The 16,835-nt window shown below is 33.7% G+C and overlaps 1 protein-coding gene across 8 annotated transcripts in view; it reads right to left on the minus strand.

The window, feature by feature from the left end:
• Window positions 1–16,835, minus strand: part of FSTL5 (follistatin like 5) — a 765,145-nt gene that overhangs the window by 462,797 nt on the left and 285,513 nt on the right. The window lies entirely within an intron of this gene.

A 16,835-nucleotide genomic window follows, 5' to 3' on the forward strand; every position in this document is an offset into this window, starting at 1 on the left:
GGATATTTGTATGGCAATTCAAGACTCCCTGGGTTGTCAACACAACAATCCTGATATAAGCTATCCTCTACAAAAGGGCTGTAGTACTGATTAGAACTCTAGTGTCCTAAAAATTTGATAAATAAAAACCTCAATTAAATAGAGTTGGGAGACCAGAAGGAAGAGCTCTCATGCCCTGAGAGGATAGCAAAGCCCAACAGGAAGGAGACAGACACGTCTTCTTCCTTGGCCAGGGCTCAACCAGTGAAAAGTCATGGACCCTTTTTCTATGCAGCCCTCCCAGCTTCCTTTTCCCTCCTATAATCGCATTCTCCTCTCCTTGCTGTGCAGGGAATTTGCACATAGCTCACCATGGCTTCAGACCCCAAACTGTAATTCTCTGCTGACCCCAAATAAACCCATCTTTGATGGAAAAATATCTGGCAGTTGATATTTTCAGGCCAAAATTTGTGTTTAAATATTTTTTTTCCCAGCTTGTTCAACTTAAGCTGTAAAATAGGTAAATTTATGATTGCTACCATTGTATTGGCTTGGTAATTTACAGGTAATACAATATTTAATGGTTCTAAAGAAAGTCTGTAGCAAATTCTCAAGTCCCAAATCTCATAAAAGCCTTAGCACGTAAGGCTGAGAGTCATTTAACCTAAATTAATGTTGCATGTTTTCAAGGGTATCACATAGTTATTTAATCACAGATAAATTAAATTGCTCATTCAGACCTCTGACCAAGAAGGAAAAAATTAACAACAGCAAAAAACTAATACTAGTTTATCCACTATTACCAAGGTTGTCTCATCAAAATTCAGGAACATTTTTTGATCAATTCTTATTTGTTCCATATATTAGTGTTTTCTTCTATTACTGAGCCTCCTGTTATATCTATCATCTACCTTCTATCTGTCATCTATCTATATATCTTTCTATCTATCTATCCATCTATCATCTATCATCTATCTATCTATCTTTCTATCTACCTATCTATCTATCTATCCATCTATCTATCATCTATCATCTATCTATCTATCTATCTATCTATCCATCTATCTATCATCTATCTATCTATCATCTATCTATCTATCTATCCATCTATCTATCTATCATCTATCATCTATCTATCTATCTATCTATCTTTCTATCTATCTATCTATCTACCTGTCTATCTATCATCTATTATCTATCTATCTATCTATCTATCTATCTATCATCTATCTATCATCTATCTATCATCTATCTATCTATCTATCATCTATCTATCATCTATCTATCTATCTATCATCTATCTATCATCTATCTACCTGTCTATCTATCATCTATCTATTATCTATCTATCTATCATCTATCTATCTATCTATCTATCATCTATCTATCTATCATCTATCTATCATCTATCTATCTATCTATCATCTATCTATCTATCTATCTATCTATCTATCTATCCATCTATCTATCATCTATCAATCTATCTATCTTTCTATGTATCATCATCCTATTCATCATCACCATCATCTATTTAGCTGTTGTATATCTACCTATTCTATCTATACTATTGATTCTCTTTATTTTCCCAATTTTACATGCTTCTCAGATTTGTAAACTTTTGATACAATATTCCCAGCAGCACTATGGCATCTTTCATCGAATTTTTAGATTCATCTCTCTTAATGTTTTCTAGGATTTCCTCCAGTATTTTTTTCATTTTTAATACATACATGAGTAAAAGTGATGAGAATTTTCATTCACTGATCAAATATTCCCTCATATTCAACTGTTAATCTTCCAATTTAAGTCACCTTCTCCTCAAGACTAGTCTTTATAAGATAGATTGCCTACAGTTAATCTTGCACTGGTAAATGTTCAGTAGGGACCATACCTAGTATAATTCATCCATCTTACAGGGGAGGACACCTAAGTGCAGAAAGCATAATACTTTGTCAAGCTATTACGTCTCACGTAGTCCCTGCCCACCAATATCCACTCAGGTTTATTCTTTCTTTGCCTCTTTTTTTCCCCCATTAACCCACTGACTTCACAAAAATCCAACTGGAAGTTGTCCTAGTACAAATCCAGTAAATTAGATAAAGTCATATAACCACCATTCATCAAACTCACTTCTTTGTCTCCTTTGCTGCTTTTCCCAGCCTCCCTTGAAGTTGAGGTACCAAGTGACTGAGTTCTGGTCAATTCAGTATGGTAGGGTAATGAGTTTCGTTTTCATCATGGCCCACTAAAATCTCCCAGGGGTGATCCTCATTTTTTCTCCACTTCCCGGCTGAATGGATAGAACCTATAGAACGTGCTATAGACCAGAGCCCTATGATGGAAGAAACTGATCTGTCATGACAGCATGCAGCAGAGCCCATCCAAACCTGAAAAACACATACTGGACTATAGCAGGTGGAAGAAATCACATTTCATCATGTTACATCACAGCCACTTTAGGAATTGTTGGTACAGGAAGCAGCGCACCTGACTAATAAACACGTGTTGATGTTGCACATGGGTTACTTTGCGGTTTTGTCCTTGATGATTTTCAGAAGAGGATTTTGTCAGAAATTTTACTGAAGTCTGCATTAAAGCAAATGCTTCCTTTATTCAAATATAATGAATATTCTAATGGATAATGGGTGACAGAAATGTGAATCTGTATTTAATATATACTTGGAGTTTTGTAATCAACTTTTATGCTTTAGGCATATAAATTAAGAACTAGTCATGCTTTGATTCTATCTCTGATTCATTTTATGACTGTAGCCAAACAACAATGTACAAAATATCTAGACAGTGCTATTAAATGTTTTTGACTTCATATGTTCTGTCACTTTGTTAACTCTTTGTCTCGTCTATACTGACAAAAATAAGACTAAATATACTTGTATTTCTCTATAGATCGTCTGTTTAGTTTCCTATATATGTCAACGATTGTATTATTTGAAGGAACATAGTAAGACAGAAGGAGGTTAGTCAGCTGTAAATATGGGAAATAATTATTAATTTCATAACATTAATTCATTGATGATTCATATTTACTTTATAACATGATTAACTCAAGATTTCTTTAGGAGTTATCTGTGTATACAGCATATTATCTTATTTTTTAATCTTTTAACAAAACATTTCATGAAGAGAATTGAGCTTGTGTTATAACTGATAGGGTCATTTGGATTTCTGGTATTAGTTGTACTAGTAATTAGGAATTTATTTATGGCTGTGCATACAAAATGTGTGACCATATTTACAACTGAGAAGAATAAGAAAGCATTTTTAAATGTATACTTTTCATCCATAATTAACTTCAGTCTAAGTATCTTAGATTTAGCAAACTTTATTTTTTTTAAATTTTTATTGAAGCATAGTTGATTTACAATGTTGTGTTAATTTCTGCTGTACAGCAAAGTGATTCAGTTACACATACATATACATTCTTTCCCATATTCTTTTCCATCATGGTTTATCACAGGATATTGAATATAGTTCCCTGTGCTATACAGTAGGACCTTTTTGTTTATCCATCCTATATATAATAGTTTGCATCTGCTAATCCTACACTCCCAATCCTTCCCTCCCTTACCCCCCCTCCCCCTGGCAACCACAAGTCTATTCTCTCTCTATATATATATGTGAGTCTGTTTTTGTTTCATGGATATGTTCATTTGTGTCGTGTTTTAGATTCCACATATAAGTGATATGATATGATATTTGTCTTTCTCTTTCTGACTTATTTCACTTAGTATGATAATCTCTAAGTCCATCCATGTTGCTGCAAATGGCATTATTTCATTTTTTTAATGGTTAAAAGTAACCATTAAATGAAATAATGCTATTAGCAAAATTTAAATAGCAATTTATGATTATTCATCACATAGAGGAGATCCTAATGCTCTTCTCTAAGGAAATATTTGGTTTTGTTGAAAGACGATTCTATCTTATTGTAATGTAACAGATTCATTTGGATATTATTTGGTTAGAGAAATCCAGGACAATAACAATTCATGCTTATCTGTGAACATCTTTGGGAAGCATGAAATAAACATGTTATCTAAGAGGATTATGACAACCTTATTGGAGATGTAAATAATTTTTTTCTGCTCTTATTTCTTATGTGAATGGTTGTAAACCAGCCAGTTGAAAAATACGATTTTCCACACTTCCTACTGCTTTCTCCAATAGACTTTCCATGCCACTTCTCTCCAATAACCATAAGATTTTTTTAATAAAAGGAAATTAGGAACTTAGTTGATTATTTTCATTGTAATAAAATTATAATCTTATCTCATAATTTTGAAAAACATTAGCAGATCAGAAAGTCCGTGCCAATAACACAGATATTGAAGGGTAGATTCCAGCTGTCTGAAATGGCTCTGAATCATGTAAGATTTACAAAATTAATACCTCTCCATTTTTATTCCTCTTTGCTCTCTGTGTTAGTAAATGGAAATAAATTCATCTATCTAACATGTTTAAAATATGTTTTGATGAACTTCACTAAGGTTTAAAGCTAAGGAAGTTCACATGCCACAATTTGACACCTGATGGATGCCCTTTAGTAAGCTATAAGTTGATAGCATGTTGAATTTTAGATGTAAGATGATGTCAAATATCACAAATTAAAGTTTGAATGGATCTTAGTATAAGTCCCATTTTTCTATTGACTATTAATGTGAAATAAATAATCTTTTATACAATTTAGTTATTAAAATTATAGAAAGATTCATGTTAGATGAAATATTAATATGCACTATCGGTGTCCCTCTGTCTTTTTCTGTCTGTCTCTCTCCTTTGGTTAAACACTGAAACTGTATGCTGTGTTTTTAACTACGAAGCCACTGGTATCAACTAGGGACCCTGATAATGCTGAGTTTATACATAAATTAGCTCATGCTTCCTCCCCTAGAACCTGCTGTATGCATCAGTCTAAAATACTATAGTTTCCTAATTGCTTTACTCAATTTGATTTTTCATCTTCATAACTATGAATCCAACAGTTTTTGTATTTTCAGTTGTCAATTCTGTTCCTTGCTGCTTCTGAAGTATCTAGTATTCACTTTTTATTTATACTATTTGATCCTCGTTTGTTTTATTTGGTCAAAAATCTCCCTTTATGTCATTCCTAAAAAACTCACTCTTTTTTTTAAGAATTTTATTGTTTTAGTTTTACTATAACTAAACTGGGTGTTCTTTTACACACCCAGAATAAAATTAAGAAAATTCAGAAAGCTCTGCTCTCTTCTTTAAAGACAAAATTAGTTATTCTATTTGCAGGAATATCTGGGCAAGCTTAGAAAAGACAATTTAGTTGCTAAGATAAATAATCTGGTATAGCAATAATAAGAAGAATCAAAACACATTTGATTTCAAATATCCTTTTCTCTATTCTAGTTACTAGCCGGTAATCTTGTCTAAGTAATTGATCTCTTATAAATAGAATATGACCTTTCATAAGTAAAATATGGATAATACCCCCTAGCCTATGATGATGTTTTGACCTTTAGGCAAAATTACATTTGATAGCATATAGTTAGTAATCAATAAGTTATAGATGTATTTCAAGTATTTTGGGGGAAAATTTTGAAAAAAATTCCTTCCTTATATTACTCATATTATGATTGAATTAGCAGGATACTAATATTGCACAACTTATGCAGTCTGGGAATTCAGTATGTCCAACTTTTAAAGCACTACCTTCGGTAATGTTACAGATATCTAAATGTGTCCTAATGATTACAGACCTTTTTACATCCAGCAAGAAGAAAAAATGGACTTACCCCTTCTCCTATTTACCTTCTGACCTACTCACTTCCTTCACAAGCCTTGAGGCTTAGGATATTAACCTTTCTCTTCCCAACAAGTTTCTGCCCTCAGAGAAGCACGTGTGAATGCCCAACTATAACTGACAGCATAGCTTCAGTTTTCTCTGACCTTCACATATCTGCGAAGTTCTACTTCTGGTCCCCATCAGCGGTCCTTGTTCAGAGGTGCGTCTAGGATTTTGTTGTCCTTAAATATCTTACATTCCAGTACCCTGTGATTATAAATCACTGTGCTTTCATTTCAATCATGTCATTATTTGAATAACTACCAGCTTAGACCACAGTGTGACCAGTACCTTTCTCATTTCTACTAATTTCTCAACTTAAATCTGCTTTCATTGGCTTCCCTTTTTAGAGACAGTTCTATACAAGCTGAATGTTCATTTTGTTATGCAGGAATAAAATCCACTAGTCACATTATTTCAGTTACTAAAATAATTCAAAATACATTGATTTTTTTTTTCCATTACTCTATACTTTTATTAGTCCTGGCTTCATAAAACAGGGACAAAAGTTTGTAAGTTTGTTGAATATTTTGTAATTCTCATTTTATACTCATTACCCTAGGACAACACCAAAGTTTTTTCTTTGCCCAGAAATTTTAATCCTAGCTGTCTTTAAATATATAAACCTTGTAGAAGTCTATAGGTTCAAATACCTATTGAATATATCTACGCACATATTTTCTACAGCTTTTCAAATTTGAAAAATTAACCCCAAATTAACTCAAAATATTTCAGATAAACTCATAATAAATCTCATACCACATTATAAGCTTATTTACTTTTACATGTGAAATATTGTTAAGCATGTATAGCAAATTAAAATACTTCTGAATATCATGATTTCTGAAGCTATCTTTCTAATATTTTAAAGTAATAGTTATAGGAGAATATAACACGTAGAAATTCTTCAGGTTTTCTTTTGAAAAATATATCAGGAATTGCATAACATTTTATGCCAATATTTTATGCTTTACTTAACTTTTAATTAGAAGTATTATTCATATATTTAAGTACATATTATAAAAATGTTTGCCATAATGTTGTATTCTCATGCTGCATATATTTGTATCTTTTTCTTGCAATAAACAAAGAAAAACTATTTTTAGTGTGATACAAGTCTGTGTTTTCCCACCACACCTAACATTTCTGGTTTAACACTTTTAGTCACACAGTAACGAAGATGGATGTAATCCCTGTACAGCCATTTGCCATCTGGTTAAGCAAATACACTTAAAGACACTTCTGCAATTGTGATCAAGCAACAGCAGATCTAAGAGCAGACAGAGCTCGGACTCTAAAATGATGATTGTACAGCTGTAGTTGGCATCATTAGAGACCAATAAAATCTTTATGTTCCATCTGAATGGCAAGGACCTTTATCAAAGAGAAGCTCAAACTGCTAAATAACAAAGAAATGATCCGTTTAGCAGTTGTTTTAAATTTAAGACAGATAATAGAACTTCTAAGTCATAATTAGCATATAGAACTGGAAAGGTTGTTTTCAAGTTCTACCTTCCATTCTAACATTTTAAACTTCTCACCTTAGCATAATTCTTTGACTATGGTTTTGCTTCATTTTTCTAATGTCACCATCAGTGTTGGTTAAAGGCATCACATAATCCTCAAGAGCTAAACCACTGGATTATCAGAATGCTTTCATACTATTTCCAATTACATACACAATAGAAAAAAAAAATCACTAAATGTCTTTTGCCTAGCAAAAAATAAGCAGACATACACTTTTGTTTTCTTATCAGGTAATTAGAAGCTGTTTCTAAACATTGGATATTTATTATGTATTCTGGTAACAGGGTAATTCCTAAATAGCTATATAAGGTCTTAGAACACATGAGCATTGCACACTGCTGACTGATTTGCAGTATCAGCAGTAATTCCTTAGAAATCAACCTTAAGAGTTTTCAGAACTCTAAATTGACATCAGCAATTTTTATTAATTGATATTTTTTTTCTCTAGAGATTCAATCATCTTCGTGCCTAAATATTTTAATCATGTTCCAGACTAGAGGGGAAAACCTGCTTTTTATTTCTGCAAACTTAAGTATTAGTCAGACTTTCCTAGGGAATGCCTGTAGACCTTAAATTCTATCTGTCATAGAAAAATATAGGTATGTTTTTAATCCTATATCTATAGGCTATATTATAAGATTATACAAGTTAGGGGCTGACATACAGTTCTCAGCTTCAGAATTTTACATGAAGAGCATATTACCATTCACCTAACTCAACGTTATGTCCATGGATAAGGAAATGTAAGTCTGAGATGATTGTTTGGATAAAGTCACACAGTAAGAGGTGGAACACAGGTTACTGTCAGGCTTTCCTGACTCGAGACCCACTTCCTCTGCATTACACTAGGGAACTCTTGGTCCTAGTCTAGAAAAATCAGGTCTCTTCTTACATGCTCACATAACTACAGGAACCCTACCAATATCCATGTTAATGTAGTATTTGGTCAATTCAAACAAACAAACAACTGTTTGGGTCATTTTAATGTATCTGCCTGTGAACAAAGAAACATGTGCTTCTTCCAAATGTACTTATGCAGACACATATGCATACACAGAAATTAATTTGTGGGTGCATATTTATACTCTATCCCATGTTGGACATGAAGTTTCTATAAGGCAGACAATTATTTTCAAGAGTGTGCTCATTATTTAGTTAAGCTCTCCTGGCTCTATCAGTGCAGTGCTTGTCAAAAGTAAATCAAAACTTAGAGAAATCAATCACAACACTAGCTCACGTGTACAGGGCACTTGCTACGTGACAAGTGTGATCGACAAGAACCTTTGTATTGTATTACAAGTTAATCACTAAAGGGATGTTGCCTATAAGCTTAAATTATACATAATGGCCCATCTTTGGGAACCCTGCCTCCCAGGTAATGAGCATTAAGCTAAAACACCTTCGTTTAGCTCTTAGAAAACATCCTGACCAGGCCCACCTGTGAATGACTGCAGGAAGGAAGAAATTAACACATCCACTGCAGAGTCTGACCCGAACAAGGACTCCCCTTTTAACATAAAACAATTCTGAGTTCTAACTTAGGGATGATGGGTCTTTGAGACACTAGTCCACCATCTTCTTGGTCCACTGGCTTTCCAACAAAAATTGCTTATTCCTTGTCCCAACAACTTGTCTCTTGATTTATTGGCCAGTCATGAGCAAGCAGTACGACATTGGTTTCACAAAGACAGGCACTGTGCTTTGAGAGTTACAGTTATGTTCTTTACAGTGTTCAATCAACACAACAACCCTTTGGGGTAGGTATTGTTCTTACCTCCATTTTGCAGATAAGAAAATGCAGACATGAATATTTGGCTAACTTACCCAAGGTCTCATAGCTAATAATAAGTATAATAAGTAGCAGAAGCACATCAAGCAGATGTAATCTGACTCCAATGCCTCTTCTCCTAACCACTTGGCCACATTGTGTTTCATTATTATATTTCAAAGTTATATTAGAAATGCCCTTTCTTCTGCATGAATAAAAAAAAAATCTATTGTTATAGTTCTTTCTACATTTCAAAGAAGCAATAATTTAAAGAAAAAGGCTATTATGCTTCATTTCCTTTTATTTGGAAGGAGCTTTATATGAGGCTTATGATTCACAGTTAACTGAGGAGCTCAATTAAATAGGAGGGCTTTCCACACTGTTAATAAGTAGCAAAGACAGAAATTAAGCTCAATCTTCTGATTTTAAGTCCAGAGCTATTCCAATTAGAGAAATTTGAAGCTGAATTTATGCAGACATTTTGGATTTGCCTGAGCTACTATCCATAGCAGTTGTAACTGTGATATTATATATGACAGTTTAGAGCAGCAAGAAGCTGCAAATAAAATAATAAGATTAATTATTTTAATTTACTTTAGAGTGCACTTAACTTTGTGCCAGCCACTGTGATAAAGGTATAAAGGTTTTTGTAAATCCTGCTGTTTAATTCTCACTTAAGATTATTAGAATTATTTTTTACAGGTCACAATCGTTTTTGCAAGTCCTAGTCATTGCCCAGAGGACCGTTGGCTTCTAGGTGGCAGGGGTGGGATTTAGAACAAGTACTCCGTACTCCAGAGGTTGCACTTTTTCGTAACCACAAACAAGAATACAGAGGAGCATTTCTACTACTTTCCTTTCTGTTATTTTCCCTCAGATATATGACAATAGTGGGTTTTATCAATGCCACCTGGGCCACAAGAGAGTAATAGTTTCCTCCTCCACCTATATATGGAAATATACAGTTGATACACAGGATCAGTACTTGTCTAGATAATTAATCTATCATGTATTAGTTTAGCCTTAATCTTTTTGATATGCTGTCATGACCTCTGAATTCCATAATTATGCTAAACTCTCAAAACTACTGTCAATAATAATTAGGCATTTTTTGTATCTTTGTTGTTTTTGTACCTGAACTGTTTCTTTCCTTAATTAATGGTAAAATTGATAGATTAAATGTCTTGTAATTATTGAATTACATACAAATATATTTTGATTTTCAATGATTGAAATACACAAAATTATTTTGTAGGTAAAAATGATTGCATATTAGCAATTTCTAATGCTTCAAACTGATAATATTTTCTTATTTCCTAAAATGTTCATGCTAAACTTGGTTATTTGGTAATAACTTCTTTAATTTTCCTCCACCAATATATTAATGCTTTGTGAAATTTTTAATTTAAATGCTGAAGAGATGTTTACCCCCTCCCCCCAACACACACATACAAATTAGACAGAATTAAAGCAGCTTAATGTAACTCGGAAAAGTTCCTATCTTCCATTTTGTTTTATATAATATTAGGAATTATTTCTTATTTATCAATAAATATTAATGGTTATAATATATATAATGGAGTTTGTATCTAATAAAGTTGCAGCTGCGGAAGCTGATAAATTTTAACATCTTAAACCTGAAAAACTATTACATTTTTCTAATTAGGTAATCAGGCATTTACATAATTTCATGAGAAGAATTTTATAAAAATTAAAAATTGTGTTTTTACTCTCTAAGACCTTTTGCATTATAGACAATTGAATTTTGTATATTTATATTCTACATTTTTATTTTCAGTGTGGAAGCATAAATCAATCAATCATACATTCTGTGAAATGTATTAATTTTTTTTCATTAGGTGAATAAGTATTCCACTGACATATATATATATATATATATATATATATATATATATATATATATATATATATATATATAACTATAAATACATATATACTTTTAAAAATAGTAAATAGGGCTTCCCTGGTGACGCAGTGGTTGAGAATCTGCCTGGCAATGCAGGGGACACGGGTTCGAGCCCTGGTCTTGGAAGATCCCACATGCCGCAGAGCAACTAGGCCCGTGAGCCACAACTACTGAGCCTGCACGTCTGGAGCCTGTACTCCACAACAAGAGAGGCCGCGATAGCGAGAGGCCCGCGCACCGCGATGAAGAGTGGTCCCCGCTTGCCATAAGTAGAGAAAGCCCTCGCACAGAAACGAAGACCCAACACAGCCAAAAATAAATAAATAAATAAATAATAGTAAATATATATTAATATTTTGTATTTTTAAATTAAGACACCAAACATTTGAATTCAACTGAATCATGCTGTTTATGAATAAAAATATTATTAAAAGAATAAATTACACATTTCATTCCATTTATTTGTAATAGGCAATTAGGAGAATATTATGTATTACATATTAAATATATAAAATAAATATAAATATAATTAACACTATATTAAAATTTAATTTATAAATTACGTTCATATTTATATTGCATATACTTATATATTTATTGTATGGATTTGCCAGTCTTTATTTATCCATTCACCTATTGAAGGTCATCTTGTTTGCTTCCAGGTTGGAACAATTTTGAATAAAGCTGTTATAAACATTTGTGTGTAGGTTTTTTTTTTGCACCTAAATTTTCAACAACCTAGGAACATGTTTACTGGATTATATGGTAAAACAATGTTTAGCTTTGTAAGAAACTTCCAAACTGTTAAATATTGGTTTCAGAGAAATTACTCAAATTTTGAAGCAAAGGAAATTATAACAGTTGGGGACACTTCTGACTATTCTTAATTAATGTTTTAAAAACCTGCATCTGGGCTTCCCTGGTGGCGCAGTGGTTGGGAATCTGCCTGCCAATGCAGGGGACACGGGTTCGAGCCCTGGTCTGGGAGGATCCCACATGCCGCGGAGCAGCTGGGCCCGTGAGCCACAACTACTGAGCCTGCGCGTCTGGAGCCTGTGCTCCGCAACAAGAGAGGCTGCGATAGTGAGAGGCCCACGCACTGCGATGAAGAGTGGCCCCCGCTTGCCGCAACTAGAGAAAAGCCCTCGCGTAGAAACAAAGACCCAACACAGCCAAAAATAAATATAAATAAATAAATTTAAAGAAAAAAATTAAAAAAAAAACAAAAAAAAACCTGCATCTATCAACCCAAAGTATGCTTTCTTACTTTCTCAAAATTAAGCATTAGTTCTCAGGAGACTTTCAACAACTACTAATACGTGTTTTAAGTTTTGAATATTTAGAGTGTTAATCTATGATTGAATATCATTACCAGAAATAAATCAGGTCTGTGGTATCTACACAGATACACCAAGTAAACAATTCAATCTCTTTCTAGTAGAATGCAGGGAAGTATAATTCAGTCCTGAGATTATAATTACAACAAACTCTCAAATGAAAAGTGTCATTCTTATATTTTTTAAACAGCCAGAACGTAAAAGTCACTAAGTGGCAGCAAACAAACTGAAGAGTTCAATTTTATGTGGAACTCAAGTTTGTGTCAAGTCTTTTGGAAAAAACAAACAAACAAAAAAAACCCAAAAAGCCCCACACCATTTGGTATTGTCAGTTTGGGGATTTTTTTTAGCCTATCTAACTAGTTACATAATAGTACCTAATTGTCATTTATATTTACAATTCCCATATGAAAACTGATGTTGAGTCTCTTTCCATACACATGTTTGCATTTGTTTATCTTCTTTAGTGAGGTGTCCATCACTGCTCAGTCTCTATTACCCTTTTTCAGGTAACAACCCTACAGTTTTCTTTCAGGAAGATATTTTCCCTCCATCCCTTATCCTCTTGGATGGAGTAATTCCATCTTCAATATTTGAAACAGGCCTGGCATAAGAGTCAGTTGGTGGGCAAAGAATTAGAGATGGGCAGGTGACACAACTGTCAGTCATGGGATTCTAATGGGAATTTGTGTGAGAGAGAGGCTGTCTTTCATTGGACGGGAAACTGGGGAAAGTAAGTCCCATGGTGCTGCAGACTCTCGAGAAAATCTGCTTTCTGCCACTCAGGTCTGCAGAGCTGATGCAGAGGAGATCAGAGTCAGGCGCTGACAGAGGACACCTTCATGGGAAAGCATTTGAGCCCCGGCATGCAGCTTTACTCTACCCTTGCAATTTTAATTGTACATACAACTAAATGTCCTACTTTTTTGCTGAATCCAATTCATTGGATTTTTTTTTTATCACTTAACAATTTCAAAGCTGCAAACAGATACATTCACACAGAGGTGTCATGAAAAGTCCTAAAATTCTTCTGCAGAACTCCTAGGAAGCTTCTCTCTTCCTATTTATTCAGGATTTTAAGCTATTTCTTATTTACAGAACATCTACTAAGTGTCAGATTCTGTTCTAGGACTTGAGGATACAGTGATGAAAAATCAACTAATGTCCCTGTCTTTAAGGAATGTCATTCCAGCGGGGAGGAAACAGAGAAAAACAGACAGTATATACCGACAAGTAAATAAACCAAGGACAAGTAAACCCCTTCCCCAGAGCAGCCAGGTGTCTGTGAAGAGAACACGAAGGAGCCTGCCTGGAAGAGGTTGCGTATTTAGAGAACATGTTACCAGCGCTGCCAAGAAAGCTCTGAACCCAGCACAGCAAAGCGAGACTGTTTTTATATTTATATTTATGTTTACCTTCATATTCATATGTAAATATATATTTTTATATAACTACTTTTAACAGTGGTTCAAGGCAAGTGAGCATAATCAAGGAACAGTTTTATGAAGCAGATGGTCAAAATCAGCCTTCAAATAGAGGTTGAAGAACATTGTTGGAAGAGAAGGCATCTCATCAGAGGGAGTGACCAATGATGAAGGAAACAGAAACTAAAAAGAGAAAACAATGAAGTGCAGAGAGCAGCAGGAAAAACAAGAGGAGCGAACAAGAAACGAAAGAACAGAAAACCCTTAATAATCACAGCAATATGCGGACGCTACGCCACTGCGAAGGCGTCTGTGAGCACCTTGAACCCTGAGAAGATGCAGACACATCCCAGCGGTAGAGCTGTGGCCCTGGTCTGGTCCTACTCGGTCAGTAAGCACTGACCAGTTCTCATTTGTAAAGAGGTTACAGCAATAGTTAAACATGTTTGAGATTGTCTGTACTGTCAAACTCTTTAGAAACATGTTAGTAATTTATTCTTACTCTGAAATTGCTTTTCTAAACCACTTTTATTGTTATCCTTCAAGATGTCTGAAGGGATATGTTTGAATATTCATTCTTTTATTTATTCCTTCATTTATTTACCACATATTTACTGAGCTGTTACCTCAATTCTAGTCTTGGCAAAGATGGTTTATAAGAAAGAAAATGTCCCTGCTCTCCCTGAGTTTACATTTTAATAAGAAAGCCTGCCAAAAACCAGAAGTCATAAATTGCTAGTATCATTTCTGTAATGTTACTAAGGTATACTTAATGTATTTTGTACTTAAAAATTAAGTATAGAATACTTAATGTATTTTGAAGAAAAATATCAAAAGATATTTTATAAAGGATGTCCTATGTGGAGTTGACATGAGAGTTGGAGTAGTGAGGGAATAAGCCACGTGCAGACCTGAGGAACAGCCTTCACAGCCGTGCAAGGATGGGAACATAAAGACCCTTGGGTGGGAGTGAGCTCCCCATGTTTCAGCATCAGTGAAAAGGGACATTGGACCAGATGAGTGAGCAGTTAGGGAGAGTGAGAAAAAGGATGCCTAAGCTATGGATCCTGTGAAACCTAGATTGTGACGAAGACTGCATACTGCTTGGGGTATTTAAGAGCATTTGGGGTGTTCTGAGAAGGAGAGCAACATAATCTTATTTGTCTTCTATAAATTTCATTCTAATCTTTGAAATAGATATGTAGTTAGAAAAAAAGAAAAACTAGCATAAGACTGGGTTTACATCAATTAAACCTCAAATAAAGATGAGTATCTATGTGCAACATTTTCAATCTTTTTCTTCTTAATTTCTTTATCTAAATATACTTTGTTATATGTATTCTGATAAGTTTCATTGTTCAGTTCTTTAAAATACTTACCAACTTAATATTGTTACCAATTATATATATTATACATAGCAATATTTTGCCTAGTTTCAATAAGTTTAATGAAGATCGCAACTACATAAAAACACTCTGTAGGGACTTCCCTGGCTGTCCAGTGGTTAAGATTCCACACTTCCACTGCAGGGGGCGCCCGTTCCATCCCTGGTTGGGGAACTAAGATCCTGCAGGCCTTGTGGTGTAGCCAAAAAATAAAATAAACACTCTGTAAAATCAATTTAATATGTAAAATCATATGATATTTAATCTGATAAGTAAACATTTATTCTTTTAATTTCACTAAATGAAGACAGATTCTCTTAGACCTGCTTTTATGTACTAATAATCCTTAGCCAAATTAACTTTCTTAGTAGTACAGCCATTGAGACAGGTGTTTTATTTTTTTTTAATACATAATATTTTAAATGATCAGGCAAGGGAACATACAGATATTTAAATAATAGACAAAGGCAATAGGGCTAAGTTGGAATGTACTAGTGTTTCTCTTTATTTTCTTCATCTTCTGTGAATTTGTGTCATTAAAGATGAAAGGAATTAAAATGTAAAGCTTTTTAAAAATAATTTCCCAAAGAATATTTTTTGTGGATATATTTAATCCTTGCTACTCTCATATCTGCTATCCTACCTTTTGCTAGCTTTCCCACCAATATTAAGACTTTGATAATTGCTTTTAGATATTTGAAGGGTGATGTCTAATTAATCATCAAAGTCAGGCTACTCACCCTAGTAATAGTTGACAGTAGACTATATTAAACACCTTATCAGATTTTTATTGTGGGATTTTTTAATAGGTGTTATTCCTACAGGATATCAAACCCCAAGCTCTAACACTTATTTTTTCATGAACTTCATTCATTTTGTTTGATCAGGTTATTAAGTCTTCTATAAGTTTCTCTTATTTTATGTACCACCACTTTTAACAAAGTTTAAAGGATGCTATTGATGTGACTGGCCCCAAGGGTTCTATTCAAATATAATTTTCATTTCCTTATGGCATAAAGAGATAATTTTTAAAAACCGTTCTTTTCTAGACCCCTCAAAAACTATTACACCTTGTCCCATAAAAATAAGAAAAATGAGGAACACTTTTTTCATTCATTTCTTCAATTTTTATTACTTGAAACCATCCTTTCATTTTTTTCTCCACCGCTATTCCTAAGTGTAAATTATTAAAACATCCTTGTTATAACTATATTATAATTTTAGTAAAATGTATTTTTTAACAATTGCTGACATACAACGTAAATCTTAGGTATCTCAAGACTTTTAAAAATAATTCTTATCAAAAGCCTGATAGCTCAATTATTGAAGTCACATTGGATTTTCCCCGAAATTAGACATCGATATTTCACTGAGGATACATGGAGCATTTTTAGTGCTTAGTTATAGACAATAAGACCCTCTTGGGGAAATAGTATGTGGATTTTCCAAAGTATATTTAGTCTTTTTTCTCCAAAAGCACACGCTGCATAGAGCAATCACTAATTAACAGAAATTCAGGTACTTCGTGTCCTCGGCCACCCAAATGCTTTCTGTGTTACTCTGGGCCCCTCCTTTATCTTCCAAGTCTCCAGTCTTTCCTTCAATCATGTAAGACTGAAGGCAAACAGCAACATTATGACAAAGACAGAAACAGT

This window comes from Balaenoptera physalus (assembly GCF_965194825.1).
Source record: "Balaenoptera physalus genome assembly, chromosome: 5".
NCBI lineage: Eukaryota > Metazoa > Chordata > Mammalia > Artiodactyla > Balaenopteridae > Balaenoptera > Balaenoptera physalus.